This window comes from Zonotrichia albicollis, chromosome 4 (genome assembly GCF_047830755.1).
Source record: "Zonotrichia albicollis isolate bZonAlb1 chromosome 4, bZonAlb1.hap1, whole genome shotgun sequence".
Classification (NCBI taxonomy): domain Eukaryota; kingdom Metazoa; phylum Chordata; class Aves; order Passeriformes; family Passerellidae; genus Zonotrichia; species Zonotrichia albicollis.
The window spans coordinates 67856380-67877542 of NC_133822.1; the positions used below are offsets into that span (position 1 = coordinate 67856380).

Genomic DNA, 21163 nt, shown 5'->3' on the forward strand with positions numbered 1-21163 from the left:
CATGTTGCTGACTGTGGTCAACTTGTTTTCCACCCAAATCCCTGGCCCTTTCCTGCAGAGCTACTTCCCAGACAGGCTTCTTCAGCCTGCACTTGTTAGTGGGATTACTACTCTTGAGATGCAAGACTTTGTAATTCCTCTTGTTGAGATCCATGATTTTCCTTTCAGTCAATTTCTTCAGGTTGTTGGGTCTTGAATTGTAGGACTGGAGTATCAGTCACTTCTAATGGAGCAGTTCAATTTGCTGGGTTTGACTTCTATTCTCTTAGGGTAAATAAAGGGAAAGAAAGCACATGTTAAGCCAATGAAAACTTCTATGATTTGGAATCACTCCCCATTTCCTTTGAGCTTTTTCCAATTGCTATAAAAGGAAATTTTACAAAAGGAAAAAAAAAATGATAGATAGATGGATGGATGTATAGATAGATAGATAGATATTACTGGATCTCACAGATGTTTAAGGTCCCTGCCAAAAATGCATGCATGATTTGATGTTTCATATTCATGTGATTCTGCAACAGTGTTAAATCAGTAAGTAGCACTGATGCTAACACTTTGCCTTCTGCAAGCCTGTCTCAGTATGAATCTGATCCAGATATGATCCAGTATGAATGTGGACTTCAATATGTTTTAGAAGAAGGCAAACATTGCATCATCTGACTAACTCAGGTAATTGGGTATTTTAGATGATCGCCTAGAATTGCTGTGCTCTCTGGAACATTTTGATTTTACTTCAGAATTGCTTATTTGCATTGCTGTTAGGTTTCTGAAATAAACATTAAGTCTCAGCTGAAATAATGGGAACTTATGCTAGAATATCAGGGAGCACTTTCAGTCTCCCATTTCTGCCTGCATACCATAGCTAACATTCCAATTGCATTTTCCCACTGGTGTTCTGGTTTACATGAGAATTAAATCCATACACAGAGCAGTAGAAATTTCTAAAGATCACTACTCCAAATATAGAAGTGATGGTGAATACAAGGAGTGCTCATAATTTCTCTCACAGATTCAGATCTTTGTTTTCTTTTTGGCTGCTAGTATTTATTACTTTTTTTTTTGTTATTATAAGAACTCAGTTATGAGGGCTCAGTAAATTTAATTGTAAACCCTGGCTCACATTTCTCATTATCTTCCACCTGAGGATATAGTCTAGTATGAGATAAGAAATAGCATATCTAGAAATCTTTCAGATAAAGACTGGCATCCACATTTCAGGCATCAGATAAAGATTGTTTCAGACTGATGCTTGTAAACAAATTCTAGAGGCCGTTCTGTAATTACTGGGGACCTCTACTATACAGTCTCTCTCTAAATCCTAATCTAAATTTACTATCAGTATTCACAATGATTAAGTTGTCTCAAAGTCTAATGCATACTTGCCAAATACTTTGTTTCTATATATGTAACCAATATTGTGAGGGATCACCATAAAAGGATACCCTCAGGTGAAAGTGACAATAATAGAAAAGAAGTTAGCAGAGAGACTGAGGAGACTGCTCTAATATATGATTTTAAAACGTGAATATAATTCTGAAAAATTCGTGTGGTAGAAGATAACCTGCTTGGAGTCTTCCATGCCATGAGGTAAAAGTACTGAAATCTAATTCTGGGCTTACAAAAATGATCCAAAAGTGTGTTCAATCTCTGACAGAAGTGTCTATTAATATAGAAAGCATAATAAATATTTGCAAAATCAACAAGGGCCTTTGTTAGTTTGTACACTACAGATTTAGTCTTCATGATTAGATAAACTTCACAATGCAGATGGCATTTTTCTCTAATGCATTACACTGGAAAAAAGCCGTTTGTGTGTGACAAATATTAGGATTAAACCAAAAAAAGGTAAGCCAGTACTGCGACCTTTTTTCCCCCAACTGAATATAGAAGAGGGAGGGAAAAAATGAAACCTGTGGAAATGAAGAGCTGCTCTAGGAAATGATTTTGGAACAATACATGCGGGAATTGTAGGCCTACATGCAATAATTGGCATGAAATATTAATATGAAATACAACTTTCAGGGAAGAAATAATGTACTGCAGTTTTATTCTCATTATTTCTAAATTTAGGTAATTGAGAACATAAATTTGAAGTATGGAATTATAAGCAAAGAAACAAAATTTAGCAGATACGCCTTAAACATTCTTAACTGGCCTTGAAAGTCTCCTGGTAGGTTACCATAAGGATTTCCTAAAATGGAATAAAACTGAAGTTTTTGGAGTAGAATACTCAAACTTCTTGTAATAGTCCCCCAATAAGTCCACTTCTCAATATGCTAGTAGTATTACCTCAAGGCATAACAGTACTGGAAAAAAGAAGTACATGATGCACTAATACCATGCTTTTTGAGATGTAATCTACATATTAAATGAGGCACACATGGTTGTGTGGTGGTGATCTTGTTGTTGGAAAGGTGGGTTAGGGTTTTTTATTGTTGTTTTGGTTTTGGGATTTGATGTCTTGGGATTTGATGTCTTGGGGATCTTTTGGAATCTTTTTTTCTTCTGAGAAAGATTTGTTCATCCAACACACCCGCAGCAAAAACAGACTAAGAAGGGTAGCCATTCAGGCAAATAAATTGCTTTGTGAATGCGGTTTCAATCTCCTCTGCCAACAGAGGAATATTTGACTTACAGAACATAGTCTTACATCCCAGAAAGAAATTCTAGTTTCTGATGTGTTGAAGGCTGTCAGCAGGCAAGGAAGGGGAAAGTTTGGGAAGATGCTCACTTGTACCCTGTATGCCTAAAGACTTTTATTTTTATTAATATTGTTCTGACAGGAAATGCATATATTTTCTATGAAATCCTGAGGTATATTCAGTTAGGTGTCCTCACCACAGATGTCTCTGCTGTCGATATGGTTCTTTCATTTTGGGCTACAAAGTGGCTTTCAGTGAAGATGTCTCATGACCTTCTGCCAACACTACCCTTGGATGGCTCCACTGTGTACCTAGAGAACAGAAGCCAGGCAACATCCCTGAAACAGCAGCATTTCCCTTCATAAAAATGCTTCTCAAAGTCTATTCGGACTGAACCCCAAGAAAATGGAGTTTTCCCTCCATTTCCCCTTGGACATATTTCCCCTTGTTTCCTGTACTCATAAGCATATGGAATTTGTGCCTTGAGAAATACTTAACGTGTTGTTAGATTAACAGTCTAACAGCCTAGGTTGTTAACCAAGTCCTAAGCACTTGAAATTTTGGTGACAGGCATCTAAGCCAGACAGATCTCTTTCTAACAATGTTAATTTTCCAAACACAGTATTCCTCTCCAAACTTTGAAAGAGATGGCACAGCTGGAGAAAGCATCTTTATGGATTTAAACAACTGTTCCTTAATAGCTACCTTTGATTTATTATAAAGTCCATTTCTAAAATATTTATACTATCTGTTTTGCCATTGAGATGGAAGGTATAATGAAAGTGATCCTAGCAATTAACAATTTAAATATCTTTAAATCCAAAGGCAACTCTTTCAGAATGAAGAAATAATTGCCAACCAGGTGCTTGCTTAAGAGTTGTATTAAATACCACGTAGACAAAATTCAGAAAATGTTTCACGCAAAAAGTAAAGTTGAAGAATTAACCCTCCTGAAACATTTTTTTGCAGGGTGGAAAAACTACATAAGCTATGTATTTCTATAAATCAGTTTTTCTCCTATGTTTTCTTTCTCCAGGCTGCACAACTTCATGGAAGTTTAGTAATGAATGTAGTGTTTGTAAATTGTGTTGATCTGATGCAACTTGAAGCTAAGCCCAGCATTTATTCACAGAGAAGATTGTATCTATGCTCAAAAATTCACTTCAGCCTGTACAGTTCATTACCCTCCTTATTAATTTCTATTCTGAAAATAATTAATGTTCACTCACTTCTAATTTCTGTTCAAAAACTTCTATCTCACTAAAAGATCTTTGAGTGAGAAGGCATCCTGTCTCAGTAACATAAACTCTCCTGGCGAATCTCTTTCTCACATAATAGGAACACTAGAAAATATCCAGGTTAGGGATGTCATTAGGTCAGTGTGATTCTACATCTGTATGTTTCCTGAGAAGAGTAAAATTTAATCTTTGTCATATGTTTTAAATCAACTAAAAAAATTATCAGAAAAGTCTTATTTGCACATCCAATCTAAGGAGAGGAGTCCAATATACCATCTCAGAAAATGTCCGCAACCCTGAGCCTTATACTTTTGTATGCAGTAATGCCTTCTTCTTATGCTGTTCTAGAGAATTAATTAATTGGATTTGTCCTTTTGTAATTTCTTTCCTTGCAGCTCTTAAGCTATGAGATAAAAATTACTACCTCTCTGGCTAGTACCTAGGAATATAATAAAAATAGTCATTTATGTATTTGGAGCATCCCAAAAAAACACTGAACAAGTTTATGGTCATGTTTCAGCTGAGTCTGACATATTTAGGTCCAACATTTTTGAAGCTAATAATTCCATTTTGTTGATAAGCATATAATTTTGTTAATTCCTGAGATAGTTACAAACTGTATGCCTCTGCACCAATGTATTTGCTCCACTTCCACTAACAATGCATGGTGAGTTTTCTTGACTAACCTGCATGGCTCTCTCAATACTCTTATGCCTAAAATGCAGATGATAGTGGAGAAAATCAATGCACTCGAATAAAGTGTCAATAATAACTGGAGAGAGGAGGATGCCTTTGAAAATCCATTGAAAAAAGGTTGTGCTTGTGTATGACTGAACACTTAGGCAGAAAGACTGTCTCTATAAAGGTCTTCAAAGGCATCTGTCTCTTCTGGTTATTCAGGGAATTAAAGACTATATTTTCAGTTGCATCCTAAAATTTATCCATAAGTTACATGTCTAAGTTAAAGCTCCTAAAGTTTAAAATCTGAATGTCAATAGGGTGTGCTCAATTACCTTCTTTACTATAAACTGAAATCATTAGATAAGAAACAGAAGAACACGCTTTCTTCTTTCTACTATTATTTTTGCCATAGTAAGCCTCCTACTGCATGCTTTGCATCTTATTTTTATACTGAGTATATGTTTTATCAGTGTTCAGCTTAGCTCTTCAAGTTACTGCACTTTTGGCATATAGTACAGAGCTTGTACCTACTATTCCCACTTGTGTTATGGTTGGAGTAGAAGCACACTTCATCTTAGCTCCAGCTGTCACGTATATACTCCTGTTCATTGCTGCAGCTACAGGGAAAGGATATTTCTGTAAGTAGCCCTCAGTTTGATACAGCTAGTGGGACTTAAAATGACTTCTTCCAATTATCTCCTATAAAGAATATTTGAGTGCAGACTATTTGTCAAGTGCAATTCAGGGCTCTTTTAGTGGTAAAAAGTCCTTTCTTCTTATTTTTAAAGTATTATCTGACAGAAGGTAATGCGTATACTTCCAAAAAATAAACAGCATTGCCAGGGCACTAAGCAACAATACTCTAAATAATTGTTGATTTGATTTCTCTGTTTTTTTTTTTTTTTTTAATATATGCACATCTCAAAAAGTTTAAAAGAATTCCATACAGCTTAAAACTTTCAACTAAATTTCATACTATGCCTTTCATATGTAGAACAGATTCGTGATTTACTTCTGCTTGGAAAATAAGAAGAAATAATCAATCTTAAAGCAATACTTTTTTGTATTTCATGACACATGCCTTCAAGAACTCAATTTTTTTAAGCTTTTCTCTCTCACAGACATGGACACAGCTCAAAAGGACAAGCATGTATCCTGGAATTGAGTAAAAAGTTATTGAGTAGTCTGAAAAAACCGCAAAAATATGGCTTAAAGATAAATCTAATAAATCTCTTCCCATTTAATTTTAGAGCCCTAAAGCAAAGTTTTAGAGCAAAGCAAAACAAGCAGGCTTAGAGGCATGTACGTAACTTCTCCTCACCAGTGTCAGGTCTAGAACTATCATAGACAAGAGCAATTATCTTAGCTCACTCTCCTGCCACTGATCCAATGGCTAGCAGTAGATGATAAAGGTTCAGGCACAAGAAGAGATTAAAACCAGCCTGATCATAATAGTTTCTTTTCCCAGTTCATGGTGCATTTCCCAGTTTATTTTCCCAGTTGATGGTGCATTTATTCCTTGATATATAAGTTGACATATCATTTTATAGTAAAATATTTAAAGGAATTTCTGATTTGCTTTTTATACACAGTCTGTTATTTTCTCCATATTGACTGTTTCTCCTTTTAATTGCTAGAGCTTTAAAATAGGTATTTCTTGTATTTAGCTTCCTTTTTGTCTGGGGACCTGACTCTTCTCTCCAGTCACATTGTCACCGGTTGATCTCCGAAGCTCTTCTGTAGTGACTGAGTGCCTACATTTTGGCCCAAGTTTACTTTCCAGACAGGCTGCAAGTGTAGTCCATGTAATGTACACTGTAGATGTTTCTCAGATTACAAAAGCATGGACCCCGCTTGCAGTGCTCACAGTCAGAAAAAAATCTTAATTTTTCAAAGGGAAGACTGAGTCCTTCTCACTGACCTCTCTCTCTGAGTTTCCAACTCCTATGTCTGCATGTTCTTCTGGAGAAGAAACAGGAGGAGAAAGCAGCTGCAGAGCTTAATGATGGATAAGTCTTACCCACAGATAAAAGAGCTGTGTACAAGAGACTTTTTCATCATTATACTCTACTCTGATGAAGTGACTCCTAAGGACAAACTCTGGGAGGAAAAAAGAAAGAACCCAGCTCAGTCTTCCCTATCTAAAGTAAATGACAAGATTAATATCAGAAATCAATTCTTAAATAAATATAGGCAAAATGATTGTTTGAAATATAGCGTAACCTTTCTCAGTCCAGTAATCTACATATCCTGTAATACACACTAAAATTTAGCAATTACTTGCATGTCTCAACAAAGTTTAAATATTAAAATCTTTTAGTGAGAGCTCAATTTATTGAACTATAATTTCAAAAACCAAACCATCACAGTCTCTTTCATGTTATGAAGCATAAAAAGTAGTAGCAATCTAATGGTAAAAATAAAAAAGAACTTAGATTTCATGAGCTATCCTTCAGATGTATTTCAGTATTTCAGATGTATTTTTTTATTTGCTAATTAAACAAACTTCAATATCTTACACCCTTCCAAACACTAATTATCATGACTTAAAAATAATATATAATTATTACTAAAATCAGTGCAACATTTAAAAGATAACAAATGGCCTGGGAGGAAATGAGGTGCAGTGCAAAGGACCAAAACATGCCAAAAGTAGCCACACAGGTACTGTAAAAATGCAGGGGAAAAAAGCAATGAGGAAGACACAAGTTTGAGGGGAAGATATCAGAGACATGGCATGGATACTGGAAAAAAAAAAATTCTTCACCGAAGTCACAGTCATCAAAAACCATGAGATGCCATGAAGTGCAGAGACGTGGACCGAAGCTTGCCAAAATTGATCCCCATTGAAATCCTGGAAACAGATAAGGAGGACTTACAAACACTCTGGAATAGAGATAAGATCAAAGAAAATGCAATTGGAGGAGAAAAAAAAGCAAATTTGGGAAACCTAGTAACTACAAGAAAATGGACCAGGATTATATCAGGTGCAGTTCAAAGGACCAAAACAGGCCAAAACTAAGCTCACAGAGGTTGAAAAAGCAGGGGAAAAAGTCAAGGAGGAAGACACAACTTGGAGGGGAAGATATGAGGGACATGGCATGGATACTTAAAAAAAAAAAAAAGAAAAATCTTTGCTAAAGTCAAAAGCCATGAAAAGACCTGTCTGCCATCAAGTGCTGGGACATGCACCAAATCTTGCCAAAACTGATCCCCAGTAAAATACTGGAAGCAGAAAAGAAAGACTTACAAACACTCTGGAACAGAGATATCATGCAAGGATCTGCAGTCGAAGAAAAAAATAAGAAAATATGGAAATTTAGTGACTACAAGAAAATGGTCTAGGTGGAATGAGGTGCAGTGCAGAAAGGATCAAACCAGCCAAAACTAACTGCACAGATGCTGCAAAAGCTCGGGAAGAAGGCAAGGAGCACAACTTTGTGGGGACAATATGAGAGACACAGCAGGGATACTGAAAAAAAAGATTGTGACAGCCATCAAAAGGCATGGGATTCAGTGAAGTGCAGGATTATGGACCAAATCTTGCCAAAATTGATCCCCATTGAAATAGTAAAATTTCCTCTCCCTTCCTGAAAGTAAGATGTTTTGCAAAGGTTTTCTTTATATTTTTTCATTATCCATATCATGTCTCTGTCCAGAAATTTTCCTTTTCCTTCTGAAAAGGAGATGAAATTACCCTAGGAGTAAATACTATCCAATGTCTTTCTTAATGATCCAGATAAGGCATATATTTTACTCAGGAGCTTTGTAAACCTGGAATGAGGGGTAGATAAACTAGTTGGATATGCCATCCAGAAGATTCTCAAGAGGTTGGAGGAATAGAAAAAGAGGAACCTCACAAAGCTCAAGCAAAGGGAAAATCATTGGAAACTGGGTTTCAGGAAGACTGTAATCTCAATGTCAAGAATTGAGTGTATAGAAATCTGAGAAACTATGTCTGGCCCTGCTTTGGACTGGAGGTGTGACTTGAGACCTGCATTACAACTTGTATTCTTCTCTGAATGGTCAAAAATATAAACTATGCAGCCTCTCCTAATTTGAAGAAAGGTAGAATTTGTCTTGATTTAAATATGGGGATTTTTGTATTGTGATGTTTCTACATGGGGAAGTTTAACCCATAGTTGTTTTAAGAGCACTGCCCGGCCAGGAGGAAAAAAATAACAACATTTAGACATTAGCAATAATACCTGAAACCAGACTGGCTAATACTTGCCATCATTTTGAGGAGAGAAAATGGTAGTTAATATTGCAAGACAAAAAAAAAAAGAATGTTTTCCAGGAAACAATAATTATGTCATTTATGGCCACTCTTTTTGAGTTTGCATATACCATGTGTTTAAGAAAAGCAATGCTAAGAGACTGGACAATCTGGTTAAGAGACCTTTCACACAAGGGTGATGGGATGAGGGAGCTGACAACTCACAAACAAGTGAAGAAATAGTGCACCATGTTTCAGGCAAGGGAAGAAAGGTGATGTGGGCGTGAAATGCCTTCTAGACCACAAAAGAGGGAAGAAGCCCCACTCCAAGCCTATGCACACAAATTAAGAAGTGCTAAGAGAACATCATAAGGGGAAGCTCTTAGTATTTTACTGAAAAAATCGGCGTCACTCAGTGCTTCTCTGACGTGCCAGTACACTAATGCACAGAGAATGGGATACACAGGGAGGAACTAGAGGTCCACATAAAGGTTCAGGGCCAATATAGTTAGGATCACAGAGATGTGTTGGGATAGCTCACACACCTGCAGTGAAGTGTTACAGGCAAGGATTTGGATATGGAGTGGGTGCTCTGTTGGATATTATATTTACATACAAAAATGATCTTTTGAGGAATGTAGAGGTTTGAAGGTAGCTTTGGCTGCTGTGATCATAAGATGGTGGAATCCAGAATCCTGAGAGAAAGGAACAAGACAAAGAGTAGAATCACAGTTCTGGACAGCAGGACAGCAGAGTTTGACCTGGTCAAGGTTCTTCTTGCAGGAATCTATGGGAGATCATCTTGGAGACAGGAGGGATCAGCTCATCCTTTCCAGTATCACATTGTTCTAGCTCAAGAATGGCCCATCCCTATGAGGAGAAAATAAAGCCAAGGAGGCAGGAAGCCTGCAGATGAACAAGGATGTCCTGATAAAACTCAAGTTTTGTTAGAGAAGGACAAGAACGTATCTGGAAGTTGAACAGCTTAGACTTTCTAAAAACAAAATACTGCCTTACCAAGCTGATTGCCTTCTATAATGAAATGACTGAGTCAGTGGATAAGGAGATATTTATCTTGACTTTAGCAAGGCTTTCATCACTGCCTACTTTAATATCCCCATTGACAAACTGATAAAATACAGGCTAGACAAGTGGACAGTGAGGCAAAATGAAAACTGGATGCACTGTTGGGCTTAAACAGTTGTAGTTAGCAGCACGAATTTCGCCTGGAAAGCAGTCACCATTGGTGTACCCTAGGGGCAAGTAGTGTTCTATGTCTTCATCAATAATCAGGATAAAGGACACTTTACACTCAGGACCTTTGCAAACAAAACTGGAAGGAGGGGCAGATAGACTAGATGGATGTGCCATCCAGAGGAATCTCAAGAGGTTGGAGAAATGGAAAAACAGGAACCTCACAAAGCTCAAGAAAAGTGGAATTTCAAGTTCTTAAAGATAGCTTCCTTTTCTCTCTGTAGAAATTACACTGCTTTTCTTAAATCTCAAAAATGTACTTGAATGAACAGCCTATAGGTTGCACATTTAAAAGCTGTGGAAATATGTTTTTTCTTATGTGGACAAGATGCATGGGTCTCCTGAATTTGAAAGGAATAACTCCATGCACCGATTCTCATCTGGATTTCTAGAGGCTGCAAAGCAGCTCTGAGGAGAGAGCCCAGGAGGACAATGAAATGGCCACAAGCCAGCAGTGCACCCTTGTGGCAAAGAAAGCAATCAGAAATCACTCATTGGAGTGAAAACAATTAACAATGTTAGGTACAAACAGTGAATGTATCTAACACTTCTAACTAGCTATTAAAGATCTATGTTAAAACTATTAAACAGAATAATTTCATAATGATCACTAAGGCATATCCATTTCATGGAGCCATTTAAAAGCATCAAATTAATTTGATGCTTTTAAATTTAAAAAAGTCAGAGCACAGTATCTTTTCTTAAAACCCAATATATGCAAAACCAATAATACTTCAAGAATAAAAGGACTATAAGTATCTAACAGATAACCTAATCTTCATCTTTAAATCCTGCTAAATTAATATTTTCTAAAATTTGTTACCACTGTGACATTCTAATTGTTGTCAATTATTCATCTAATCTGTTGTATTCATGGTCTTCTCACCTTTTCTCTAGAATTATCACCAGTTAAAAATGGTTCCTAATGTCTAGGGAAAGTCTCCTAACTCCCACAGCAACTTTTGTAATTCTGTGCACTCTTCTGTGTCATTTTCATATACCAATCCCATTGTCCTTGCTGGAAAGCTGCTCTTTTGTTCATGTGAGATGATGTAAGGTCTTAAAATACTGGAAATTGCTAATTAGTAATAGGTGGGTTCTACACATTCATGTATTGCACTACAAACCAGCCCCCTATTAATGTTTCTCGGGGCGTCTTTTGTGTGTGAAACAATAAGATATAAAGTAGACACTTATGATAGCCATTGAATTTGTCCTTAATTCTATAAACCAAAAGGGATGCAAAAATGCATACATATGCATTTCATAACTTTTGAGCATCTCTAATAAATCAGGAAAATTACATTTACTATCCCTATGCTGATATTTTGGGAAAGACAAAACATACAATTTAGGAAATTTACTTGAAAAGGCTAGAGACTGGGAAGAAACAAAATTAAAGAGGAAGCGAATACATTATTTAAATATTTAGGTTTAAAATCCAAATTTAATGTCCAAAGAAGGGCAAGTGCAGCCAGAGGAGGGCAAAAAAGCTGGTGAAGGATCTGGATAACAAGACTTATGAGGAGCTGCTGAGAGAGCTGTGGCTGTTTAGCCTGGAGAAAAGGAGGCTCAAGGGTGGCCTTATTGTTTGCTACAACTGCCTAAAAGGAGGTTGTTGTGAGGTGTGGATTGGTTAATTCACCCAAGTAAGTGACAGAACAAGAAGAGATGGCCTTAAGTTGAACCAAGAGAGATTTAAATGGGATATTAGGAAAGAATTTCTTCATTATAAGGGTCGTCAAACACTGAAACAGGCTGCCCAAGTAAGTGATTGATTCACCATCCATGGAGATATTTAAAATATACGTAGATGTGGTACTGGACATGGTTTAGTGCTGACTAGACAGTGCTGGGTTAATGGTTTAACTCACCAGTCTTTTCCAACCTAAATGATTCAATGGTACTAAAATATATATTAAATATTAAAAAATAAAATGAGTGATATGTCATGTACTTTCCAATGTTGCATTCCATTCTTCGTACCCAAAGATCCTGTAGTTCTTCTTAATGTAAATGACAAGAAACACTATGGTAATTCTGTCAATCCAAAGAGTTTTTTCCTAGTGTTGTCCTGCTGTTTAAGAACAGAGCACACTTGCTCCTTTTTTTCAAGTTTTCTTATTCAAGCTCCTGTTTTAGATCAGAGGCTGAGTTACTTACTATTGGACTGATGACTAAGTATTTTGCTTCTTATCTGATTTGTCTTCCATTATATTGTGTTCTTGGTGCAATGGAAAGTACTTAATTTCCATGACTATTCATTTGTCATGTTCTTCTGAAGAAAGGAGTGAAGTTTCCAGCTCTTGTCTTGTAACACTTGTTCTAAGTGTTCAATTATACAGATTTTAACTGATAATATTGCATAAAATTGTTTTAGCAGTGTGAAGTGTTAGAACCACTGGTTGCCTTTTTATGTTGAGGTATTTTTTTCTAAAAATACTTTACAAAAGAGGAGGGAGGTTAGATAATTATCTCTAGGCCATTTTTGCCAAACCAACTGCCCACAGATTATAATGAAACCTGCAATTTGTGTTTTCTTTGAACTGTTGAGTGTATTACCTATTTTATATTGTGAGTATAAAAATTGTATTAGTCACATTTTAAACAAATATACATTAATGATTATTTTATAAAGTTTGATAAAAAAATGAATGTATCTCCTAAGTAATAATAAACACACATTACCAGAAAACAATGATTCTTACACAAAACTTTCAGTGAAATTATTATTCTGAACTGGACTAATGAAAAAGCAGTTGTTTAACAAACTGTTAAGGTATGTTAAAAACCCCAGTTGTAAATGGAATTCCTACAGCTTTTTGTCCTCCCGTTGTGCTGAAGGCCAAATTCATAAATAGTTCTTGAAAAGATCCATGGACACTGACTCCTGAGTTTCAAGCAGCAGTCAGTAACTTGGATGCTGTATATAAAAACTGAAGAAGGTCATTGTTAGTACATCCCTGTGTTACCCACATCACATATCACTTACATTTTCAGAATCGAGAATTTTAAAATCTGCCCCTTGTTGTTTTCCTATCTCTGCACAAATGTTTTAGCTCTCCTGGCTGGGGTAGCTCTGCCCCAGCTGCTGCTGAACGCTTATCCATGCACCTCACAGCAGCTGAGCACCAGCACAGCACATGTCACTCAGAGCTCACCTGGTCTGGCAGCTTGTAGATAAGCACTTCTGAATCCTCTGAAAACCTACAGGAAAATGTTGTTTATCTTTTTCATATGAGTAAAGAATACCTAGAAACGCTTCTTTTTTGATGTAATATTACACATAATTACCAAGCTGTATTATCAGTTTTGCAGCTTGATTTTTTTTTTACCTTGTTCCAATTCTATTTATTTGTTTAAATTAAGAGTTGACTTGTTGTTGAGTTATGGCATAATATTTTACACTTTGTGAATTTAACAACACTCAGGCTCCACTGTTGTACCTGCTCATGCACAAGGTGTGAATTACAGCTTCATTACTCACGCTCTGTCATCTCTCATTGTTTAAGCATTATGTTGAGGTCAAACAGAAAGATGAATTTGTTTTAAGTTTTGCTCCTGTCAGTTAAAACTCACTTTGAATGTTTCACAGTAATAGCTTGTCATCACAAGAATAAATTTTTTAAGAACAAGCAATTCCTAATATATTTTAAAAGTTCACAACTGTTGGCAGAGAAGTCCAAGATCATACAATCATAGAAAAATGTGGGTTGGAAGGGACCTTAAAGATCATCTAGTTCCAATCCCCTGCCATGGGCAGGGACATCTTCCTGTAGATAAAAGACTGCATTCATCCTTACTGAGCATGGTCCATTCACTGACATTCCAGCTGTCCAGACAGGCTGTTGTCTTTGGTAACCTATCTGAATGATAACACTAAGAAAATAATATCATAATTCCCTAAGTGAGGGATGATCACAGACTCTAACTCTCTGTTCTGAAAGAAGCCCAAGTAACTTCGAGAAAATATTTGAAAGCCTCTTTGTGATTAGATGTTTATCTATTGGAAAAATATTTAAATTGTAACTGATTTTTTCCACAAAAACTATGTGGAAATTTTTCCACAAATACTGTGGGGTATATTACTATTTTTTTTCTTTGCTGGTGTTGTTTTTCAGCATTGCTGCTCTGAATATGAAAGTTCTGTGCTTGTCTTCTACAATCATTGCAATCTAATTGCCCCTATAATATGTTTTCCAAAACTGATAAAACCTCCTTGGCCAGAAAGAAGAAATTATCATCCATTCTGTTGGAATTGTTTTAACACACAACCTAGAAACCTAGGAACTGAGATACAGGAAGACATTAAAATCTTTAAAGTGTACATGTTTTTAAAAACTTTTTATCAAGATTGGAAGAAGGAATGTTTCCAGTTGTGCCAAAGACTTAGAGCCTTCACTCTTAACTTAAAATAAAAAAGTTTCTAATAATTCAGGAAATAAATACTATTAAAATCTTGCATAATTTCCTTCATAACTGTATATCACGATAATTTTATATGCCTTGAAAATGTTAAAAATTTCTTTATGTATATATTTTATTTTGAAATGCTTTCTGACTGTTATGAAAATAGATTATGAAAACATTAGTTTCACTTTAAGTTTGACACTATTTTGTAGGAAGGGGTATTTTATTTCGTTTTTTTTTTTCTTTTTTTTTGTGTTTGTTTTTTTTTAGAAGCTTGGTATAACTATGAACTTAGAGACATAATTAAAAGACTGTTTTCTACAGGCTCTCTAGATTTCAAAATCAGGCAACAAGTTGCACAAGAAAAAATAGTTTTTCATTTTGGTTTGTTTTTTTTTTCCCCCCTGGGATGCACCTGAACTGATAACATCACATGTTAAAGCATTTAGTTCCACTATGTGGTTAGATGGCTCATCTCATGTTTGAAAACAAATCATGCTCATTGGGCCATTGTAACTTTCTCCTCTGTTTGAGATCCTGGCACAACCATAATTTTTTTTGAAGTCCAGAATCTGTGCTCTACTACTCTTTCTTCCATCCCTCAAGATCTTGATTTCCAGTGTTTTGTGGCCACTGCTGCCAGGACTGCCGCTCTGTCAGACCCCAACACATTTTTCCTTGAACAGTAGCACCCAGTGGTACACATGGAGTAATGATGGGACCTCTTGGATATCAGTAATCTCAGTTTTACATCAGAGGGTTTATGTCCAGTGTTTGACCTCCACGTACCTCTTGTTTAAACTGTGTCCAATTTTACCATATCTTGCTTGCTGCAAGGACACTGAAATGGGAGACAGCATTCCAGTAGGAATTTTTCCTCTGGAATGTAAAGAGGCCAAATTTCTTTTTTTTTTTTTCTTTTTGTATTATCCACCATATATATGTCTGTACAAAGATTTCCTTAGGCCCTTTCACTGCAGTACTGTGCTAAAATCTCATGCTGATTAGCCACAATGACCCCTAAATCCTTCTATGAGTCACTAGTTTCCAAGACAAAGTGTTCTTATTGATTAATAATCATCCTACATCTTTCCCTGTGTTTAGTTTTATAGTAATGAAAATACTGGAGGTTCTGTTTGGCTGAAATTGAAGATAGAAAGTTTTTAATTACCCTAAATTCACTTCTGATTTTATTTGACCTGATTATATAAGTCTCTGATTTACAGTTACCAAGCCACACCTTCAGCTAGTGTAAATCAAAGTGACTTGCTGTTTACCTCAAGTAATGATCTATTCCACACACTGCAGTGCCTTAAATGGAGCACAAAGAAGACATCTATATGATATGCATTATTGACTACTTTACACATAATAAATTAAGATTAATATTAAACATTATATTGCATAAAAAGTGAGCTCACAACCATTTGGAAAAAATGAGGAGGGATCAGGTGTCCTAATTAAAATGATTTTTTGAATCAAAACATTGAATACTCTGAGAATTGACCTTGGCATAAGGACATTGTTCCTCTGAGGCTTCCCTTCTCTATTTCAGTGAGTTCACCTTCTCCTTACTCCTGTAAATAACTATACATGTTTGGTAAGCTTTTGTCTTTCCCAGAATTTTCCTGTGAGTTTTCTGTTCTCATTCAGAAGCCAGCATAAATACATTTTCCTCAGTGAGTGGGACAAATTCAACTATGTAACTGTAACCATTTAATGACTGTATGACTACAATAGCCCTTAAAACTCATTCTTAAAAGAACAAGTAAAAATTATGAAGTTTGAGTTGGAAGGGACTTTAAAAATCATCTGGTTTCAAGGCACCACTGTTAGCAACACCTTCCACACTTTGTTCAGAGCCCCATCCAACCTGGCCTTGCACACTTCTTCTCTGGGTAACCTGTTCCAGTGTTGCATTGCCCTCACAGTAAAGAATGTCTTCCTTATATCTCATCTAAATTTCCCCTCTCTCTGATTGAAGCCATTTCCTCTTCTCCTATCACTACAAGTCCTTGTACTGAGACAGTCCCTTATCTTGAACCCGTCCCTCACTGGCTTTCCTGAACAGCCACTTCAGGTACTGGAAGGTGCTGTAAAATCCACCCAGAGACTTCTCCAAGCTGAACAGCTCTGGCTCCCTCAGCCTGTCTCCACAGGAGAGGCACCCCAGCCCTCTGATCATGTTCATGTTCCTCCTCTGCACTTCAGCAGACCCAGATGCTTCTTATGTTGGGGCCAACCAGCGCTGGGCATGGGACACCAGGTGGGGTCTCATGAGAGATGGGCCGAGGTGAGAATCAGCTCTTGTTACTTTCCTGTCACAGTTCTTTTGATGCACAGAGGGTACAGTTGGCTTTCTGGGCTGTGAGTACACATTGCTGGGTCATGTTTGACTTTTAAGGTGACACTCAATTTCATGAACAAGAGGAAATGAGGTTATTTGTGAACCAGATACTGGCTGAATGTATTTTTTGTCCTCTACAAAACTGAATGAAAGCTTCCTCTTCCACTATGAAGAGAACAAAAGGAAGCAGGTTGGCAGGAAGTCTTTAGCATAGTCAGAGCACTGTGTATTGCTGAAGGAGTAAGTGCATGAGACGAGAGGTGAAATGAGACATATGACATGTATGAGATGAAAGGTGGAAGAAATGTTGGCAAAGAAACACATCTTGGTACAGTTCATCCTCTGTATTTGTGGATATAGTGCGCTGTCAGATCCTGAGCCAATACCATATGGAGGATGCAGCTAAGACTTATTACCAGAGCCTGTTTTTTTTTTTAAATTTAAATATATGTGTTTGGAGGCACAGAGAGAAAGAGTAAAGAAATCCTACCTCCTGCTATGTCTTACCCAGTAGTCTCCCATTTTTTTGCTTCTGCTGTGCAGCATCTCAGATTGATCCTTTGCAGTATTTATAATACTCATGAGCTAACAAAAGTGTGTCTGATTTTCTGCAGTTCCCCCAATGCCTAACAAATGACATCACCTTTATTCCCCTCTCTCAGAGAATATGCTGTTGTTGACCTAAAGCCTCATGTTTTATGAACCTGATTAGACCTTTACAAATAACTAGGGAGAACCCATGGCATTGAAGTCAGTGGTTCTTCTTGCAAAGAGAATGTAGTAGTCTACTGGCTACTTACCCTCCTGCATGTGTGCAGACTTCCACTGAATTAATTCTGTACAAGATATCATTCAACAGTGCCCTATACAGGTCAAAAGCCTTTACAATATTTAAACAATTTTATATAGCAATATTACATTTAGACAATCACCGTACAATACCAACTCACATTTATAGCCTTCCAAACTTTTCCATCATTTTTCATTAATTTAGACCTCTTCACTTTTCCTTTCTTACTCTGCCAAAAATTGCCTCAAATGCAATTTTTCTGTGCAGCCGAAGTAGTTGTTTTGCCATGTAAATCTATATACATCACAGGAAATTGAGAAGTTGCTCCTGTATTTCAAGGAGAAAAGCTTTTGCTCACTGACCTGCAAATGCTACAGAAAAATCTATTTTAAATTGGATGTTGATCCAAATAAGAAAGGACTGTACCACATTACATGAAAAAAGAAGCACTCATCTTCCAATTATTCTTTGCTAAAGTCAATCATCTTGCTTTCTGTGATGGTGCAGCAAACACAAAAAGCAGTTGACTATCTTGTTACCATGGAATTAGGGCAAAATTATTGCAACGGCTATATTGTTAAATCCTGACCTTTCTGTTACAGAGTAGGACTATTTTGTCATTATAGGTATAATGCTAGGGATAAGAGGACCCTGCTCCTTATTAGGTCTCCTGTATGGACACAACTAATAATAAAGAATTAAGGAATGGACACACCACTTTCACAATAAAAGTAACTGCTTCGTCAAGTCAGACTGTTGCAGTAATGTGCCATGTGGGCCACTTTTCTGCTCTTCCAAGCAGGAACAGAATGTTTTGTTACACCTTTTGCTGATTACAGCACATAGAGAAGGTAAGTGGTGGTCACAGAGCAGAAAATACCTCCTATATCAATATACCATGCTGCTTAAGGCCTTGTTTCACAAATGGGGCATTTTTTTTCTTATGGCTTTTTTTTGTGAAGAAAGATATGACACTGATAAATGTTTTCCTGTCTTCATCACAGCATTGGTGGAGCAGAATACAAGAGTGTTATATCATTCTTGATTAATTTGGACATTTTAAAGGGCTTGTGGTCATTTCATCACATGTCAAAATTCTTGGTTAAAAAAATGAATTTTTGCAAATTCATTTGTGGTTCCCAGCAGAAGCCTCCACTCCTCACTTTGTATGAGTCATGGATGACTGAAAGGACAACCTGTGTAGGTGTAGAAACCAACAGATCTTGCTGTCCTGGCACCTGGATAGACAGTGCTGCTTGATCTAGTCTAAAACAGGTAACATGGATCAAACATCAGATCAAAATGTCAGAATCCTTATATTTCATATTGTCTGTGGGAAGGGCAATTGAAAATGCAGTAATACAAAGATTAACAGAAGCTAAAAGTTTTGAAAAGAATAAAGGAAAAAAGTTGTACACATCAAATGCATTTGCTGGAGCTTATCCAGCTCTGCTAAGCCTTCCTCTGTTTTCTTTCACAAAATTGCCCTGACTATCCAACCAAGAAACAATCCTGAATTTGAAGCATGCAATCATGCACAAACACTTTCCAAAATCCTGTCAAAAGATATATTTACTGACACAGACTTAGGGGAAAAAAAAAAGTTTCCAGGTGTGTTTAGTGAATGTGCGTTTGTATATTTTAAGTCTGTAACTGCTTCAGAGATACCAGCTGGGAGAAATAGGCTTCACTACAGTCAGTGCAACCAGGATTTCAGGAGGAGGGAATAAAAGCTAAAGATGTAACTGCTGGGGGATAGATGTAGCCTGCATTTAAAAATCTATTTTTAATTTCTATACAGAACTTTTGTCAGTCATGTCTTTATTGTGCAAACTCAAGCTTCTAGACAGACTCATTTTAATTTAGATCTCAAGATATATGGATATATTCTAAACCACAAAGGCAAGCAAGTTGATTCAAAAGACGTAATGATTTATTTGGGAGTGCATGTAGCAGTTCTGTTTTAGGTACTTACAGTACCTAGAGATCACAAACACATTCTTTAAGATTTACAGACCTGTTCATTTTGAAAGCTGCTCAATTACAAGAAAACTTGCAACACTATGCTAAGAACAGTTCCCAATAACATCCTTCCTGGGGTGTTTTTTTGTCTTTCATTTGTAGTGGGTAACTAGCTTAAATGGAAGTTTAACAGATCTGTTACACACCATCACGGAAAAATTAATTCAGTGCTAAATCGTACAGAATCCCAAGTTTGATGAATTACAAGCTAGATAGTAGTGTTAAAGACATAAATACGTACCCTCAAATTTATGGGGAAGATTATTTTTAGCAATTGTAGAATGATTGCATTTTTCCCATGCAATCATTCATAAGCAGTTATAAATATTGACCAGATTTTTTCAACTCCAATTCAAGAGTTTAGACACTTCCATTGAGACATGCCTGGGACAAGACCCTATTTTTATGGCATAACTTTTTGGCACTTCATAGAAACTTTGCTCTTATAAGTAGTTGTGAGCTGACATATTCAGAGGGTATTTTCTGAATTCTTAAAAACTGAATAATCATAGAATAGAACCATGGAATCATATAGGCTAGAAGAGACCTTTAACCTCATTGACTCTGTGATGTTAACCCAGCACTGCCAAGTCCACCACTAAATCATGTACCCAAGGACCACATCTACGTGTCTTCTAAATACCTCTGGGGCTGGTGACTCAACAATGGCCCTGAGTATTTATTTCCTCCTATCCTGATGCCTACTTCACAGAATCACTGCATTTAACTGAGCCTGCTGACAGTACAGTACTATGACATGTTGGATGTTATATTCATAAGATTTTATGTAGAAATCCTCTAGGTAAAGTGTTTAAAGACCATTCTACTTATGTGACAAGTGTGGAAAAAAAAATGTATTTCTGAATGCTTCAAAAGCAAAAAGTAGCTCTGTTCTGGTTTTGGCAATACTTCTATAACTCAGGGAGCCAGAACAACACAAGTATTATCTGGGCCACGAGAATCCCACAGAATTTTGGAAGACTTCTTTTTATTTCTTTCCATTGTTAAGAAGTTCCTGACACAGAACGTAGCAAATATTTTCAACTTCAGTCCTTGTCAACTCTTCAAGAGTTCTGCCTTCTTGTTCCAGAAAATGAATATACACAATGTTTTCATTTGTCTGTTTGACAAATACTCCTGAATGCTCAATAACTTATCTTTGAAATTAACCTGTCAGAGTAATCATGACACAAATATAATGATGAAACATTACTCTGCTTTAAAGATGAATTTCTGCAACAGTAATAACTGGCCCCTGGGGTGTTGCTGATTGATGAAGGAATACTTCAATAGAAATTGAACTAATTTATGTGCAGGTCTACAAGAAAAAATCTGCATATTCTATGTGAAGATTCATTTTGCTAACCATGAAAAAAATTGTGGAGGTTGTAGACTTTGATTTGTGTTTGTTCAAGAGACATGTTAAGATGATGTATATATTATCCTAGAATACAATAAAAATATATATGCAGATATATATCCTGTTTCTGCGTTGTACATTATTTCTTTGCAATGTTCCACATTAAGATAAGAACTTATTTAGCTTTGAAAATATGGCAG

General features: G+C 36.4%; 1 long non-coding RNA gene across 1 annotated transcript in view; it reads left to right on the plus strand.

The window, feature by feature from the left end:
• The first annotated feature begins 450 nt into the window (after positions 1-450).
• The window catches only part of LOC141728936 (uncharacterized), an 87578-nt gene continuing 66865 nt past the window's right edge, over positions 451-21163 (plus strand). Inside the window, exon 1 of the long non-coding RNA XR_012580191.1 lies at positions 451-669. This is a non-coding gene — a long non-coding RNA (uncharacterized LOC141728936). The remainder of the gene's footprint in view (positions 670-21163) is intronic.